The 18,860-nt window shown below is 44.6% G+C and overlaps 1 long non-coding RNA gene across 1 annotated transcript in view; it reads right to left on the reverse strand.

Annotated features, from left to right (window-relative positions):
• Nucleotides 1-594: 594 nt before the first annotated feature.
• The window catches only part of LOC144377831 (uncharacterized), a 40,031-nt gene continuing 21,765 nt past the window's right edge, over nt 595-18,860 (reverse strand). The window contains exon 2 of the long non-coding RNA XR_013439011.1: nt 595-6,789. This is a non-coding gene — a long non-coding RNA (uncharacterized LOC144377831). The remainder of the gene's footprint in view (nt 6,790-18,860) is intronic.

The raw sequence follows: 18,860 nt of genomic DNA on the forward strand, positions 1-18,860 counted from the left end.
TGATTCCAGATTTGGGAGTTCAGAACATTCTTACAACCAGAATTTAAGAGATAATTGGGACCTTACAGGCTGTCTAGTTCAATCTCTCCCCCAGTTCAGAAATCTGCAAAGGCTTGGCCTCTGACAGACACTTTTATGATTAAAAAGAACACTGGCACCAAGCAATATATTCTCTTTGGATGACTCTATTATCATAGAACCTATTTCCATACTAAATTTCTTATGGTGAAATCTGCGTCTCTGAAACTTGCATTGACTCTTATTTTGCATTTTAGGGTAACCTACAATACAGCTACTCCTTCTGTAGACCACCCTTTCAGGGATTTGAGGAAAATTGCTATGAGGTAGGGTGATACTATAGCCAAAGCATGCACTTTGGGTCTTGGCTGAGTCCCAGATCTGCCACTATTGGTCATGTGTGGTTTTGAGAAAGGCCCATGATCTCATCTGCAAGTAGAGAGATAATACCCACTGGATACAGTGCTGTGCTGGGGCCAGGTGTTGACTGCATCTCCTCCACCTCTGCACCCAGTGACCTCATGATGATGGCTTGATGTGGACTACAGGACCATTTACACCATGGAAATTGGCAAATGCAACAAATCAGGAGCTGTTTTTATTTTACCAGCACAGCATGAACCACAACTCAGTTTAGTTGGAAGGATCAAATAAGTTAGTGCAAGTCCTTTGTGAATTTGCACAGTGTCCTTTGTGAACTTGCACAATGTCTTTTGTGAACTGTAAAGGCTATAAATATCGATTATAAAATAATATACATTGGTTATTTTGATAGACTGCAACAAACCAGTCCTCCATCAATCGTCCTCCTGAATTCACACATGTGGACAATCACTTTCCATATTGTAATTGAATTGGCCTTACGACTTGCATGATCCCATTGAAGGTGCCAGGAATTCTGTCCCAGGGCACTAGAAAGGAGTCCTATAGCAGCACCTTTCACTGTCCTGCTTTCCTAAAATCATGAAGCCTGGGCTACCCTCTTACTGAAGAAGCAGCCATGTGGAAGAAGATGACAGAACATGAGGAAAGTGGTACAGGTGGTCCCCAGGCATTTTGGCCACCCCAGCTAAAGCAGCAGACTTGAAGGAAGCCACCGCAGATCCTCTAGCCATAGTCAACCTACCAGTTAGTCCTACATGGATCAGTGAGTCCAGCCCACACCACTCTATCACATGGAACAGAGAAAAGTCCCCAGGCCAGATTGCAGAATTGTGAGCAAATGAAGGATTATTGTTAGTTTAAGACACTAAGTTTAAGGTGTGGTTTTTATACAATAGTAGATGACTATTATAGTTATTATCAAGCCTATCCAAGTCTTCTCTTGTCCAAGTGAAACTTTCCCAGATCTCTGACTGGCAACCCATCTTCTTGAGGATGCATCCTGTTCACCATCTGGGGATGGACATGGCATGGCTGCTAGTGCTTGGACTGTGCAGAGCTGAGGGATGCCTGTCCAGGTTTAGATCCTGGCTGATCATTGCCATCATAGGCCAAGTGAGAGCTTGGTAGCCCCTGACCCGAACACATTCCTGGCACTCAGGGCTCCCTCTCTGAGCTCATCCTTAGCCCTTATAGTCAACTCAAACCCCCAGGCTGTGAAACTCAGCACTCCTGTTCTCACATCTTTTTAAAAATCTAACTACAAGGTTTTTAGTCAACACCATTGTCTTTTCACCTTCAGCTTATTATTTCAGTCTTTCAAAATCTGTATTCCAGTTTGATTTAAGATTTTGTTAACAACTGTCGCATTTCTGCTATGATTTGAATGTGTCCCCCAAAGTCTATGTGTTAGAAATTAACCCCCAACCCAACAGTATGAAGAATTGGGATCTTTAAGAGGTGATCAGGTTATGAGGACTGTGTCCCCATGAATGGAGTAACGTCATTAAAACAAGAGTGGGTTTGTATAAAACCAGGGTTTGGCACCTCTCCCTCTCTTTCTTTCTCTTTCTTTCTTCTTTCTTCCCTTCATCCCCTCCCTCTCTCCCATGTGGTACCTCCCATCATGTTATGACACAGCAAGGATGCCCTCATGTTCTTGGACTCTTTAGCTTCCAAAACCATAAGCCATATAAATATCTGCCCATTATAAGTTAGCTGATCTGTGGTACTCTATAGCAGCACAAAATGAACTAAGACAATATGCTTTTGTATACACAGTAGCCCCTGACCCAAACACATTCATCCATGCTGGTGCATAACCAGATACACATGAGCACAAATGCATATAACACAATATAAAAGCTCATTTAAGTCTGCCTGACAGCTATGGTGTCTTCCTCAGAGTCCTGGCCCTTTTGTGTTCAGACTTCTGCCTTCTTTCTCAACCTTATCTCTTCAGCAATCCCTGTTTTGGTAGCAGAAACCACAGCTCTGTGACTTAACCAATCAAGGTTAATTTTTCTCAGGCTTTGAAAAGCCCAGACTAGAACAGAGTCCCCATGATGCCATCAGAGATCAAACTTCCTCTGTCTGAACACTCCTTGGCCATTTTTCATATCATCCTCATGATTTCAAGATGGCTGCTCCACCCTAAGAGTGGCATAGTGACTCAAGCAGGAATGAGACGGGAAGGAAAGGGGAAGACAGAGGCAAGTCTGATCCACTGAGACTGATCCCTTTTATTCAGAAAACAGAAATTTTCCTGAAGGCCCTGTTGTGGATACTTCCAGTTACATTTATTGGCCAGAAATGGGTCACCTGGTGACCCCAGGGGTCAGGGAATCTGAGGAAGTGAATACTTATAGTTGGGCACCTTGCCATCCTGAAAAAGATAAGGGTGGTTCTATTAATCAAAAAGAAATAGAGAATGAATTATGAGTAGGGAACTAGCAGTGTTTGCCACATTTTCCCACACCTACTACACTTTGTCATATCTATATGCCCCAACACATGCCAAATTTATTGAAAAAGGGTTATAGAAAATGAGGAGAGGGGGCTGGGGTTGTAGCTCAGTGGTAGAGAGCTCGCCTGGCACATGTGAGGCCCTGGGTTCCATCCTAAGCACCACATTAAAAAAACAACAACAACAACAACAAATAAAATAAAGGTGCTATATCCAACTATAACTAAAAAATAAGAAAGAAAGAAAGAAAGAAAGAAAGAAAGAAAGAAAGAAAGAAAAGAAAAGAAAATGAGGAGAAATGGTAGGTTGCAAAAAAACAGCCATACATTTCTCTCATTCATGTATGAACAACTCTTTTCCATGTGACTTTGATATTCCACCAAGGGTCTATTTATTCACCCCTTAAATCTGAGTTGCTTTGGCCAGGAGAATGTGGAAAAAGTGATGTTGGGTGGCTTCCCACCTCACACCTGAAGAGGACTTTCACCTTCCAGTCCTGTCCTCGTAGAATTCAGTGCCACCTGTGAAGAATTCCAGAATAGCCAACTTGAGGAAAGGGACCAAGTATATAGAGAGACATCAGCACAAACTACCAGATGTGAGAGTGGAGCCAGTTTAGCTAATCCAGCCCCATTCCTGTCTCTAGCAACCCCGGGGAAAACCACCCTTCTGAGCCCAGCCCACAGAATCATAAACAAATAAAATGGCTATTGTTTTAAAACACTTCATTTTGAGGTGGACAATGCAATAGATCATTCATTTGAGGAGTGCAGCAGAGTGTGCTATAGTCATGGAGCCTGGATTGACCCAGATCTAGTTTTCAAACTTTGTTCTTAGGAGCCCTATGTGGAGGGCAACAGGAAAGCCAAACTAACAGCTTCCCAGCCCCTGACCTTGCTCTGTGCCTTTATTTATTTGTAGTATTTTGTTTCTACCTATGATTTCATTTTTTTAAAAAAAGGCTGATCTCTAGGCTTTAATGACCAGTCAGAACTTTACCAAGTTTGTTTCTCCCCATCTCTCTTTTTCTTCCCTTTCCTCTCTGCATTTCATCTCATTCACCACCATTGCAACTTGTCATGAGCACTTGGTATTCTTCAAACGACTTGCACCTCCAACAACCTACCCACCTACATACTCAGCACCTAGCCCTGTCTCCTCCCTTTGCAACCTTCCTTAATGGGGCAGGGGTCTTAGGTTTTACCCTGAAAAACCAAAGCAAAGCTAGGAGAGCAGGTGGGGGGTGGGATGCTGTGTAACTCTCAGAAGGATAGACTAGACCAGATACAGTCCGAAGCGAGAGCAGGGGGCTGTGAGTGACCCTTGCCCAATGAGAGCCAGGGTGAATGTTAAGTCTTAAATGGCTGACATATTCTAGAGCTCTCCATCTGTCATAAGCCATGCTAGCTGGTTACTGATCTCACTAAATCCTGAAAACCTCAGGAGATAAGCCTTGTCCTCTTGCTTCACAGAATAGAAAGATTCAGAAAAGAGACTCTGAGCCAGAACATCCTTCCCAGAGGCCCTTTCAGATCTCAGAGGTCTATGAGGGGACATAAAGATGGGCAGATGCTATAAGCCATGGCTGATGCTTCTGAGATGGTCAGACATTATTGCTGTCTGCTTGGGTTTCTTTCTCTGGGAATTCACTCTTTTTCAAGTAGATGCATACAGGTGGGGCTGTCAGTCATGGTTCCCACTCCCCCCCCACCACAAATGCTACCAAAAATAATCCATCATCAGCATCACCTCTCATTCACCCTAACAATGATTTGCCTAAGGGGTAAGCACCTGAGGGTTCTTCTCTGTGGAAGTCCTGTAGTTGCTTCCCTAGAGTTTTCAGTACAACCCTTACAACCATACCATAGGGATACAAGCATGGGCTCTGGAGACAGACTCTCTGGGTTCAATTTCCAACTCCATCAGTTAATAGCTATATGGCCTTGAGAAATCCTCTTAACTTCTTTAATAACTTAAATAAGTTAGTATTTGTGACCTGCTTAAATAGTGATCAGCTATACAAGTTTGTGGTTTGAAAAGAAAATAGCCTGCAGCTGTAAGGTTTAGGACCCAAGCAGGGTCAGCATCCTTTCCTGAGATTGATTTTCAGAAGTAGAGAAAGCGAATGCCTTTATCCTACTGGGATTTCTAAATTAGGGTTTGGGTTGGCCATGATCCTTAGCATGTGGCAAAGGCGTCTCTGCTGAGAGAATGAGGCCAGCATGCAAAGATAGGCAGAGATGAGCAGCAAGGAGAACTGGAGGGAAACCTGGCAGGGTTGAGTGGCCATTTTCTGTGATTCCTGAAGTCCTTCCTCCAATCCTGTCACCCCCACCCCAGGGGTTCCTCCCAGCTGCATGAGCCAGTCAGCCACTCTTTTTATTTTTGTTGACATTAGGTGGGGTTTTCAGTCCTGTGCAGCGGAACCAATCCTGGCTAGTCCAGGTGCTTTGAAAGGGGTTATAAATTCTAAAGTCCATAGGAGTCATGGGGGCCAAGTGTGGAAAATCACTTTTGATGGCAATGATATGGAAAAATCTTTCTCTGCTATAAGAAAAACAGCTGTGCAAGTGGAAGGTCTGTAGCACCTAACCCTCAGTGTAAGAGCTGTCACAGGGAATGGCAGAGAGAATGGAGAACCATCAGATGCACACGCTCTGTCTAAATGGCACATCCATTTGGCCATGAAAGCCCAATTTAGCACTATCTTCTAATTTTGTTCCACTCAAAGAAGCCATAAATCTGGAATTCTCCCAACTTATAAATGTTGGATCAAAATTTTCTGTGATATTGTTCAACACATCTACAGATCAAATCTGCCCTCAGGTTGCCAGTCATCACCATAGTCAAGCTAGGTATCTGTGTTAGTCAGTTTTCTGTCACTGTGATAAACACCTGAGACAAACAACATAATGAGAAGCTGAGCACTGTGGGGCATGCCTATAATCCTGACTGCTAGGGAGGCTGAGGCAGGAGAATTGCAAGTTCAAAGCCAGCCTAGGCAACTTGACAAGACCCTGTCTCAAAATTTTAAAAATAAAGTAAAATAAAAAGGACTAGGGAGGTAGCTCGGTGGTAGAGTGTCCCTGGGTTCAAAAAAAATCAGGAAATGTTTATTTTGGTTCATGGTTTCAGTCCATGGTTAGTTGACTCTATTGCTCTGGGCCTGTGCTGAAGCAGTACATCAGAGCAGGAGCCCATGGCCAAGAAAGCTACCCATCTCGTGGCAGCCAGGAAGCAAAAACAGAGAGAGGAAGGAGTTGGGGTTCCTATTCCCCTTCAAGGGCACACCCCCAGACCTAACTTCCTCCCACTAGGCCTCACCTCTTAAAGGTTCCACCACTTACCAATAGAACCACAGGCTGATGACCAAGCTGTCAACACAGGGGTCTCTCCAGAGGACTCTCCAGATCTAAACTATATCAGGGTTTCAAGAAAATTATAGTCCTGCTCTCTGGTTCTTAGATTCAGGTTCTGGAGAGGACTTGTGGTTTCCTAGCTTGACCTCCCACATCAAAGCTGGTCCCTATGTAAAGAGATTTCCCCACTGCATGGTGGACCAGTACCCTCCTCACCAGTGCTCTAAGTTCCTATTTGACTTTTTAATCCACAAGATGTATTTTTCCATATGTGTGTTGTGTGCGTGTATGCACACGTGTGCGATTATGATAGATGAGGCCTGCCAGCCAAAATTGAACCCACAGCAATTTGATGTTCCAGTTCTGCTTGGGTTTTTATAGCTCATATAGCAGCAACCTGGGCACCCAGGCCCCACAGCAGAAATGTTAATGGCCATTCAGGCAAGGAAAGAGAGAGAGAGGCTCTCCAGGAAGTCTCTGAGGGCAGATCCAGGTGGCAGCCATCCAAGACCTTTCCTTCTGTCTTGCTGAATCTTCAGTCCTGCTCTACTGAAGCATCACAGCCTGAAACAGAACAAAGGAAGGAGGATCATCAACTTTCATAGGAGAGCAGCAAGGAGGGATGTGAGGCTCACTTTGTCGGCTCTTTTCCTGCCTCTTTTGGAAATTAGAAGGAACACTTGTGCTGCTCTAGCGCTTGTTAAAGTAGAAAGAGTCAAGACATAATTTTCTGAGAAACACACCTCAGGTTTTGGAGGCAGCAGTTGTTTCCATGTGAAAATGAAAAGAGATCCTCAGATTCCCTTCAGAACAAAATGAAATGGGAGATGGAATGCAGGGAGGAGCAGCAGATGAGGCTCCCCCTCCACTGGAGAACAGGAGAGAAAACCAGAGGGTCTGCCCTGGAGGACCCAGAAGCAGCTCTATCTACTAAGGATTGTGCATTTCCACTTTGCTCACCTGGTAACTTGATGGTGGGTGGGGAAATCAGTGCCTTAGAGAGGCCACCAAAATTGTTGTACTCTCATTTATCAAGCTAAAGAGTTTCTAGAATTCCAAAGGAGATTTGCAAATGCTGAGCCCAGAAGAGAGAGCTTAAGGCTACATCTGGAACTCTCCACTGCCTTCTGACCTGCTAACTGCCTTTGATTTTTGAGACAATCCTCATCCTCATCCCTGGCCACTTTATTTTGGCCCTATAGCTTCATGCGCCCTTTAGACAACTCCACCAATACCGGTATGAGAACAGTTGGATCGTTGGAACTGACCCTAAATCTTACCCTCATCATAGTCTGTGCTGCTATAACAAAATACCACATAATTTAACAAGAACAGAAATTTATTGTCTCTCATTTCTGGAAGCTGGGAAGTCCTAGAATAAGGCACTGGCAGATATGGCATCTGGTGAGGTCCTGTTCCTCCTGTGGGGACTTGCGTCTTCACAGGGAGGTGAAGAAAAAGGGAGACACTTGGCAGAAGTGATGAGAGGGCAAAAGGGAGGAACAGCTCCCTAAACGCCTGTTTTATGAGGTCATTTATGAAGTCTCTTCCCGAAATCACCTCCCAAAGGCAGGGGATATATTAAGATATTACATTAGGGGTTAAGCTTCAACATATGAGTGTGGGTGGGATCTATTCAGACAGTTGCACCCCTACAACACACCAAGGAACCCCCGCCCCGGATCCTTGATTTCCAACTCCAGCTGAGTCCTCAGATATTTTTAAATGGCTACTGATTTTTGAAGTGGGACTTGGGATGGGAGAGAGGTAAACTGGCAGGCTCAGCCAGTTGCAGGAAGGTGTCAATGCCAATGTCACAGATGCGTCTGTGGAGTGAGCACTGAGGAAGGGATATTGGGATTGGGATTAACTATTAGGACCCCATTGAACCTCTGTTTCTGCAGAGTCAGCAGAAAGCAGACTGCAGCTGTCTGGATGAATGAGTGAGAGGAGGTAAACCTGTGCAAGGAGTCACCATCCGAGACATTGGCTGCTAAATAGAAGGGAGTGTTTAACAGGCTGAAGAGAGGCTAGGGTTCTAGAGGCAGATGGACCTGAAATTGAGTCCTAGTTCTACCACCTGGCAGCTGTGTGGGCTGGGAAATGTCATCAAACTCCTTTGAGCTTCATTTGGGAATGGAGAAGACATGATCTACTTTATTGGATTGATGTGAGGATTAATCAAGATAAAACCTATTAGTCACTATGCACCTGGCATGTAAAAAGTGCCCAAACTTAATTGTGTCAAAATGGATTCTACTGTTATGTATAACTCAAAAGAATAAATAAATAAATAAATAAATAAATAAATAAACAAACAAGCAAGATATATTTGCTCTGAAAAATAATGCCCAAATTATCATCTCTCTCATATTTGCAGCTTATGGGAAGGACAAATGAAATATCCTAAAGGAGGTGGTAATTATCACTGGTATGTGCTACAGAAGGGAGAAGATGAGGTTCACCTCTGGAAGGAGGAGAAACAATTCTTCCTCTGAGTCAGGCAGTCATGAAGGGATAAAAGAAGACACAGGTCAAATTTTGAGGGGAAGAGGCCAGAAGTTGTGGAAGTTCACAATCTGAGAACAATGAAACCATTCTCCAGGCTCCCTTTTCCATCTGACCAATTTGAAGAAGGTTGTCTTGTCTATAAATTATTTTTATAGGCTGGAAATCAAAAGTTTCTCACGTGGTGTGGTCTCCTGAGGATCCTTCTCTATGTTAAAGTGTCTCTTAACGTGGAAGTACATACTTCAGGTATGGCTTGGTCTGTGACAAAATCAAGGACCATCCTTCTCCCTAGACAGCTGTGACGCCATCAACATCGTCAAGGGTTGTCTAGGTTTCCATCTGCCACATCAGTCTTTTGTGCACCCTGAGCTTGCAGTCAACCAAAATCTCTGAACAGCTTCGCTTACGCCACCATCAAATGGGATTCCTTCTGCCTTCCTCGTTTTCTTCCCTCATTTAATCACTAGGTACAGAATTCTACTTCTATTCCTTTTAAATCTTATCTTTGTTTTTAACCCATCCTTCTAGCCTTTCAGGTTCCTTTTCCTGCGCCCCAGGGGAGGAAGCTACATTTCAAGCCTGTCGGTAACTCAGCCCTACCGACACAAAGAGTCTTTGTTTGCTATATCCAGGCATCTCTGATTTCCCTGGAGACAACTGGGGACTGCACAAAGTTGCTATGGTCCTTTGGAATGCCCCCGTGAGGATGTGCAGGAAGATGGATGTTAACCTGGGCCAAGGACGCTCGCTGGAGGCTTCTTTGGAGAAGTAGGTGTCTCCCTAAGGAATTGAGACACTGCTTTTAGGAAAGCTTCTGAGTAACATCTCCTTTCAAGTCTAAAACCACTTGGGGAATGAAACAAATTGTACAGAAAAGGAGATGCAAATACAAACCCTTCCTGATGGCAAACAGAGATAAGATTTCCAGGCGGTGCCTATAAACATTGAATGAATATAGAATGAGTAAATGAATGAATGAATGAAATGTGGATGGTTTTGAGGGCTCCGTATGGCTGTGGAGTGTGGAGGAGTGTGACCCTGGAGCAGGGGCAGTGGCTGCTGAAGACACCGATTGGAGGACAAGGACACCCAGAGATGAAAGAGCTGCCTTAGCGTCTGGTGGCAGAAGACAGGGCTCTGGAAATCAGCCATCTTCTCCCAGGGGATTCTGGTATCTTGTTTTACTCTCCCATGGGCATTTTATCTGCTCTCTGACCCTCACTCATCACTTCTCCTGAGAAAAGTTTATTTGAAGATGAATTCAAAACAAAATAGCCATTTTGAAAAGCCAGCTGTTTCACTCCCACATTCCCAAGAAAGATGTAAAATCGGTTCTCAGAAAGCTCCATGTGATTCACAGACATTATCACTTCTGTGGGCACAGAGTGCAAGACGGGGAGGGAGCCAGGAAGAAATGAACACAGTTGTCTCACCTTGGAGAGGGGATAACCTGAGGCAGGCTCAGCCAGGAGGCAGGAGGTGATAGGAATCAATGGGAGGCTCTGCTGCTGCTTCTGAGGACCCATTCAGCCTTGGCCCACGTGACCCGCATCACATCCTCCCCATCTCTTCCCAGAGACAGATACAGGGATTTAGAAACCACCCTCTTCAAAACACTTAGCATTGTAAACGTAAGAAGCTGGACACCCAGCTTCTTCCCTTGTTTGTGTTTTACTTTGTTTTTGGAAACAGACATTTAAAAAATGGTCTTTCAAAATAACTCGTTTTTTTTTTTTTTTTCTGTTAGATTATAAACTCCCTGTGGCAGGGACAGTGCCTTTTTCATCTCTGTGATCTTTCCACAGTACTTATAGCAGTGCTTGATACATAGTGAATATATAATATAATAAGCACTTGATGATGATGGTGGTGGTGGTGGTGGTGATAATAACGATTTTTCTCATCCAGAATGCTCAGGCCCATATCCTGAGCTGACCAACATTTTAAGCACTTTCGAAGTGTTGATCAGTGAAGCAGGAGGTTAGGTTTCTTTCCTCAGTTGTTTGTCACATGGTTGTTAATGACCTGCCAAGGTGGTGTTTGGAGAATCCAGTTACAGTTCTCCTGAGCTTCAGAAGAAGCTAAAGGGTCTTGTGTGGAAGTCCACAGTTCACTTCCTCACAAGCAGACCCTGGGTCTCAGTGAAGCATATCAAGAAACACTTCCCACTTCACTTCTCCTTGAAGAAAGCTGCTATTGTTTAATCTCAGCTGAGACAGGGTCAAGTAGGGACGTGGTTCCTTTGCCTGGCCTCTGGCTCCCTGGAAGTTTTCTGGACGGTTTCTTCAGGCCAAATACTATTGTAGGTCCAGCTGTTCTTAGAGAATCGAAATGGGATTGGAGGCCTTACCCCCGAAGGGTTCTGATCTCTGAATGGTCGGGATAGATGATGAAGTAGGTTTTCCCTGGTGGGCTCAAGCCATTCTCTTGGCATTTGTAGGATGAGGATATATTTCCTAATGTTTCTGCAAATAACTATCCCTTTCCCCGGGGGCCTTCATTGGCTACCATGCACTGGATTTGTGTGTGGCATTCAGGAACCTTTTTTGGCAGAGACTCCTAGTGTTCCCCAGTATCCATCCTACCTATTTTCCTTAACAATGGGCCCCCAACATTTATTTGGTAACAGAAGAGCTGCCTTTCCCTTGCTATTGTGTCTCTGTGCTGTGTCCAATGATGTCAGTGAAAGTGATGTGCAGGTGGGAGGAGGGGGTAGGGCAGGGAATGCCGGGATGTGTATCCCCCCCACCCCCTGAGGACGGTGGGAAAGGGCGGTAGAAAGACACTGGGTTCTTGATAACGCCAAGAAACCTAAGACCAGGCTCATTTACTTGAGAAAAAGTAGATTTCTATCTTGTTTAAACCATTTGGGGGTGGAGGGTGGGGTGATTAAAAGATTAATCTAATTTTCACTGGCACCTGGGTAGGGCATGAAGTTGCTTGTCCCATGGACGTCAACACGTACTCCATGGATGTTTCCCAAGCTGTGGGCTGGAGGTCAAGATGGTCAAACCCGGTGGCCACTGCAGGAGCAGGCAGGGCTTGGGGGAGGAGCCAGAACATGCCAGGCTGGGGGAGGTTTCAAACAAGGAGGGATCCTTGGGAGAAAACCTCACTGAAAGCTCTGCCTAGCCAGAGCAAGTCTCTTGGAGTCTCTTTTTCAAGGGAGGGTAGCTAAAAGCACAGTGGTGACAGATTATGCGGTTTGGATGGAGGGAGGGGAATGGTTTTAATAAAGAATAAGCAAATTTAGGTAGCATTTTGCAGACTCTGGATTTTTCTGCCCTTCTTGCCCCCTGACTCCTCACTCTTCCTTCCCCCCATTCTCTCTATCTTTCTCCCCCCCCCGTGCCCCTTCTTCTCTCCTTCACCTAAAAAACGCACTGCTTTTGATTGCTGAAAATGAGTTTATACTTCAGCCAGCCTGTGATCAGCTCTCTTTCAAATACAAGTGATATAAAATCCTATTCAAATAGACCTAAAGATCATCTGTCGGCTCATGTAACCAGGACTTCAGGAGCTTCAGCAGTGTCATCAGGTGGCAATCTCTCACGGTTGTTTTCCACTATATGCCTCTCCAGCCCCAAACAGCCTCCAGCAGCCTCAGGGTTCACCCGGCCAGATTAGCAAGCCCTGTGGAAAGCTAGACCCTCTTTTCCAATAATTATAGCAAAAATATGGGGACTATTATCTGTACCCTGCCTTGACCACATTGTGGATTGGCTAGGCTGAGCCAGTGTCAGTCCTGAGGCTGGGTGGCGTCAGCCTCACTAGAACCACCACGCACTGGGGAAGTGAGTAGGGGAAGAAGGGTGAAGATGCCAAGAAAAAACAGGACAATGCTGAGCAGCTGAGACAAAGGGCCTTTCCCCTAATGCAGCCAAGGGCACCTGGATTTCATAAATGCTGTGCAGGAGGCAAACCTGGTTTACTAATTCTAATGGAAGAGACAACCAGGGGGAGCGTGGATGGAGTCTTTAGGGTAGAAATTCATGTGTTTCCAAGCTGAGTGCTAGAAGGGTCTGGGTCAAGCAGTAGAGGAGGGCATGAGCCTTAGAAATCTATAGAAGAATGTCTTCTGAATCACAATATCTTATTTGAAATCATGAAGAATCTTCCTGGTCACAGGGAGATGTAAAGAGCAATTAGACCAAGCACAGGGGTACACACTTGTAATCCCAGTGACTCTGGAGGCTAAGGCTAGAAGATCACAAATTCAAAGTCAGGCTGGGCAATTTAGCAAGACCCTGTCTCAAAATAAAATAAAAAGGTCTGTAGGTATAGCTCAGTGGTAGAGTGTTTGCCTAACATGTGCAAGACCCTGGGTTCAATCCCTACCACAGGGAAGGGGAAAAAAAAGCAGTTAAGGCAGGGGAGGACGGTCCTGTACTGGATGAGTCTAAGAAGCTTAGATCCCTGCAAATCTGGTGCAGTGGATTCTCCGGCACTCAGCTGGGTGAGTAGCACGGCAGTCAGCATGAACCCCACACAACCCTGCCTTGGAGAAATGCCTGGATGCCCTGCCTGGAGGAAAACATTGGGGTCACACAGCCAGGAAGTCTTTGTGTTTGAAAGTGGCCCCAGCCTAAATGTACATTTATGAGGATCAGAAGGGTAAGTCTCTGCTCCATCCCCAAGGGAAATGATCCCTCATCCCTTAGGAAGCAGGCACTGTCCTTGTGCACACTGCAGAGAAAGGAGCTAAGACAGACCTGCAGTTCAGGGGACTTGCCCAAGGTCATAGGGACTCCCCATCACTATAACCTTCCCTCCCGCTAACCTGCCATGACATTCCACCATTGGTGCTGATCTTTGTGAGAGAAGGGAAATGGGTCAGGGCTGCTGCAGCAGGGTGTCTGTAAAGCTCTGCAACCTAGGGAACACAATTCAGTTCGCTTGCATAGTACAGTTGCCAGCCAACGATGTATACCTCAGTACAGCACTAGGTGTGGCCCCTGGGAGGAGGAAAAACTGAGCCAAACCTCAAATTCCTGTCCCTTTTCCTGCCATCCTGCGTGCCTGGACACTTAGGATTAGAAATTGGACTGGAAATTAGAAGTTTATCTGGAGTTTGGAATGACAACTGAGAATTGAGACTTTATTGCACATCCTTTTTTTTTTTTTTTTTACACCATTTCCTAAAATCAGTTAAGATGACTGTCATCACTGAGAAAAATCAAGACTGGACTCTCATTGGCCCAAACTTAGAAGAGAGAAGATACATTCTCATGAAATAAACCAAAAACAATCCTTATGTTTAAAAATCAAGTCCAGAAGTCTCTCAACATTTAGACTTTACAGACCAATAGAACCCAAGCTACAGGGTTAACTATAACAAATATCTCACAGTAACGAATATTGAAGGCATTGCAACACAAAAGCATCAGAAGGAGAACCATAAATTTTGCTGAGGCCACTGTTTAATTAATCCAAGTTGAACATATGGCTTTGGTTATGTGTGGTTCCAGGCCAGAAGCATGAAAGCCAATGTTTATGGGAAAGCTAGGAAGAAAAGCTGCCAAGACAGGCCATGGAGCCAGGGAGTGCCCTTCCCATCCCACCCTGAGCACCAGGTTCTGGCGCCCCCACCTCCAGAGGCACCTAGGTCCACCCTCCTACTTCCCTCCTGCACCAGCCCCCTTTTGCAACACTGCATTGGCAAGATTGTGAGCTTCTTCAATGTGTGATGTTGCCTCACTCATTTAGAAGAGTGTGTGTGTGCTTCTGGGGAGAATAAATGATCCATAGAAATGAATGGAGAGAGATGAAGGGAAGACAGGTCTAACCAAGGAAACATTTTCCTTAGAAAATTATTGACAACCTGGAGACAGTAGACTGAACAAAAGGAAATAATACTTTTTAAATGTCTAAAAGTTTTTTACATTGACACATAATAATTGTACTATTATGGGGGATGGTGTGATTATTTCAATATATGTATATAATGTGTGATGATTATATCAGAGTGATGGGCATATCCGTCACCTCAAACATTGATCATTTCTTTGTGTCAGGAGCATTCAAAATCCCCTCTACTAACTATTTTGAAGTATTTAATTGTTGTCAACCATAATTATCCATCTGTGATATAGAACACATTAGAAGTTTTTGCTCCTAACTGCACCCCTGTATCCATTAAGATCCTCTCTTCTTCTCTCCTCCACACCCTTCTTAGCCTCTGGTCACTACTATTCTATTCTCTACATCTATGAAATCAGCTTTTTTTTTTAGCCTCCAGATATAAGTGAGAATATGTGATATTTGTCTTTCTGGGCCTGGTTTATTGAACTTATCGTAATATCCTCCAATTCTAACCATGTTGGGGAAAATGTCAGGATTTTCTTCTTTTTATGGTTAAATAATATTCCATTGTGCATACATAATGTATTTTCCTCATCCATTCATCCATTGATGGTGAGCAGGTTGATTGTATATCTTGTGTATGGTGGTAATGCTGCAATGGGCATGACAGAGTAGATGTCTCTTCAATATACTGATTTCATTTTGTTTGGATAAATACCCAGGAATGGGATTGCTGGATCCTATGGTCATTCTATTTGCAGATTTTTGAAGAACTTCCATGCTGGATAGATTTTATTATTCTTATAATACATTGATTGTTACTTAACCTACTGAGTTATAAGAAAATGTGAGAGAACAAGTCAGGGTCTTTTGAGAGAAAGAAGCAGAGACCTATAAATTTCCCTCGAGTATTGTGGGGTTTCTTTGATGGACACACATAGATAAGACAGTAAGAGCTGTAGACCAAATAATGAGTCGGATGGCAACCCAGGATACACCACACCACTTGGCTTTGGAGAGGAATAGGAGCAGCAGAATAGTCATAGAGCCTGACAGAATCCAGGACATAGCTGGGGAACCCAGAGTCTTTCAAGATCAAACACAGCTCTAAAAAGCAAACTCGGACCTTGCCAGCTCAGCAGTAGAGTCCATGCCTCTGTGTTTCCATGCTCAGCCACCGGAGCAACTTGGGCATTCCACACCTGCTGCAGCTCTTCCTGCTAATGATTGACCTGTTGATTTGTGACTTCAAATCCCTGCTTGATTTTGGCTCTTGCACTACCAAATATTAACTCCAAGTTTCCTTGTCAAATTTGCCCAGTCAGGTATCTCATTGGGCCTGGCCTTCCTTCCCTGATTGTCCAACCAGTAGGTAGGCAGCTACATGGATCAGGTGCGTGGCCACGGTTTATTCAACTTAGCTGGGCCCTGGAGTTACGTGTATGACTGTGTGTGGGCAGAGGCTCTTAGCAGGACTGAGAGGATAGCAGGTATACTGAGGACCAGAGCCCAAGCCCCAGATCATGGATATAGATTGAACAAAATGTGAACAAAGAAGGGCAGATTACTTGGAGTAACATGTTGAGTTTGTACATTTGTTTTTAAACCTTTTTTGTTTTTTAGAGAGAGAGAGAATTTATTTATTTTTTTAGTTTTCGGCGGACACAACATCTTTGTGTGAGGATCAAACCCGGGCCGCATGCATGCCAGGCGAGCGGATACTGCTTGAGCCACAACCCCAGCCTGAGTTTGTACATTTCGACAATTCTAGCTTTGTTCTGGTGATTTATTTTACTTGCAAAGGTGGGGAGTGTATATATCTCTAGAGGTGTTTATTTTCTTGATGTCATGAGAATGCTCCAGAGAAACACTTGGGTCAGAAAATCAACGATAGTTGTTAAGTGCATTTCAAGGTGATATTAAATTGGTGGGGACTACAGAAGCAGAGGTATATGAGGCCTTGAAAAGAAGCGGTGAATATGTGTTAATCACTTTTCATTAAGGAGGGAATCTGCAGGGTGACAAACCTGGTTCAAAGAGAAAAGGAAAAAAAGGTGCATTCAGAGAATAAAAATGAATGCTAAAGATTGCAAAGTTAGATACAAAATCAGTTGATGTCCTGCAGGGCAACAAAACTAAAACCTTTGGAGTTATTTTCCTAGCTCATAGAAATAATTTGCATCTCTATTGAACAGAAAAGTCCATTTACATTTTAACAGTTTCCACACAGTATAATCTAATTTTACAGAGTTATAAATGCCTAGACTCTAATTAATAATAAATAGTAGAGTCAGTGGTGCATGCCTGTAATCCTAGCTACTTGGGAGGCTGAGATGGGAGGATCAAAAGTGCAAGGCCTGCCTGGGCAATTTAATGAGACCCTCTCTCAAAAAATAAAAAGGACTGTGGATATAGCTTCTTGGTAAAGCATTCCTGGGTTCGATCCCCAGTACTACTATGACTACTACTGATGATGATAATAATAATAATAAATAGCAAGTCAAGATCTGGGGTTGTAGCTCGGTGGTAGAGTGATCGCCTAGCATGTGTGAGGAACTGGGTTTGATCCTCAGTTTTTTAAATAAATAAATAAATAAATATATTTCTAAAAACATAGCAAGTCAAAGTTGCATTCTCCAAGAAAGCCAGATGACCCTCAGGTGGGCTTTACGGACAGTAATCTGAGAAGAGCTTTGCATTTTCCTCTAGTTGTTACAATTCTTTTAAAAAAATATATTTATTTTTTAGTTGTAGTTGAACACAATACCTTTATTTATTTTTATTTTTTTTAATGTGGTGCTGAGGATCAAACCCAGGGCCTCCTACGTGCTAGGTGAGTGCGCTACCGCAGAGCGCACTGAAATCAAATTTCTGTTGATTTTTCTTAACAGAGAAAAATCAACAGAAATTTGCTTCCACTGGCAACAAGGGAAAACAAGGGCCAATGTGGGAGGCATCTGCCCAAGGAGTGAAGACACCACTCCAGTTCTGACACCTTACCTACAGTGTGACCTGAAAACTGATATCCATGGTCAGAACCCGGGCTATTGAGCACCCTGGCCAGGACTTTGCCTTAAAGGTCATTTTCAAGAATAAAAAATAAAAAAAAAAAATCCTGCGTTCCTTTCCCCCATACAATTCCTGAGAGACAAAGAGGAAGGAGGAAACTAGCACCAAAGTAATTTATATTCAAACGTTTTGGGCTGGGAGGGGATCTTTTTTTTTTTTTTTTTTGAGGCCCCGCAGACCAACACCCAACCCGAGCCAGGGGAAGGGAACGGGCTCGGCCTGCTCGCAGCTCTGTGGTATTCGCCGGCCGCGCTCTCTTAGCTGAATGCAGGACAAGAGTCACCAAAAGGCTGATGAGTCTCTTCACCAACGTCACCCTTCTGTGTCTAAAGCCAGATTACTCATTTCTCGGCCGGCGCAGCAGCGGAGCCGATGTGGGGCGGATGGGCGTCTCCGTACCGAGTCGGTACCCGCCGAGCCGCTCCACCCTGCAGCGCGGTCCCCCACCAAAGTGCGCAGCGCGGGAAGCAGAGCCAGCCCCGCCTAGGACCCGCGCCCAGTGGGCTCCCGGCCAGGCGTGGGGCCAGACGCGAGGCCAGGATCTCCCCGGGGTGGCTGCCGCCAGGAGCCACCCACCCACCACTTGTTTTGTCAAGCACACGCGCGGCTGCTTCAGGCCTTACTCGCCAGTTGCCATGGGCGTTTTCTGTTTTGAGAGAAGCAGGGACACACGGAAACAAGTGACTTTGAGTTGCATACTGTGGTTTGTGGCTCTGCTGCTGCGTTACCTCCCTCCCTCCCTCCCAAGAAGGCGGAAAGCTTTCACTCTGCTCATTTTTCTTTCCAAAGTCACTGGGCCTCCTCTAGGCACCAGGTGTTGTCTCTTAGGTTTGAATTCTTTCTTCTGAGAGGTGGAAAGAGGTGGTCAACTTCCTCTTCATCCTCCAGGGACCACCTGAACCGCGCCCTTTCTTCATCTCCAGAATTGATGGAAACATGAATCTCTGCCCTCTTGTTGCTTTGTGAACTCCAAAGGCGACCCCACTCTCTCTCTCTCTCTCTCTCTCTCTCTCTCTCTCTCTCACACACACACACACACACACACACACCAAAAAAAAAAAAAAAAAAAACCAAAACTAAAAACAAAACAAAACCCTAAGAATGAACTTTCTCAAGTAAGGAGTTTGGGGGGTGGGGAGCAGGGGATGTTCATGCAAACAACCTAACAAGAGGCAACAAGGAGCCACAAAACTCAGAGGACAGTAAGAAGTGAGTGCTGAGCACATGTCCCACCACTGCTTCTCAGTCGGGGT

This window comes from Ictidomys tridecemlineatus, chromosome 5, assembly GCF_052094955.1.
Source record: "Ictidomys tridecemlineatus isolate mIctTri1 chromosome 5, mIctTri1.hap1, whole genome shotgun sequence".
Lineage (NCBI taxonomy): Eukaryota > Metazoa > Chordata > Mammalia > Rodentia > Sciuridae > Ictidomys > Ictidomys tridecemlineatus.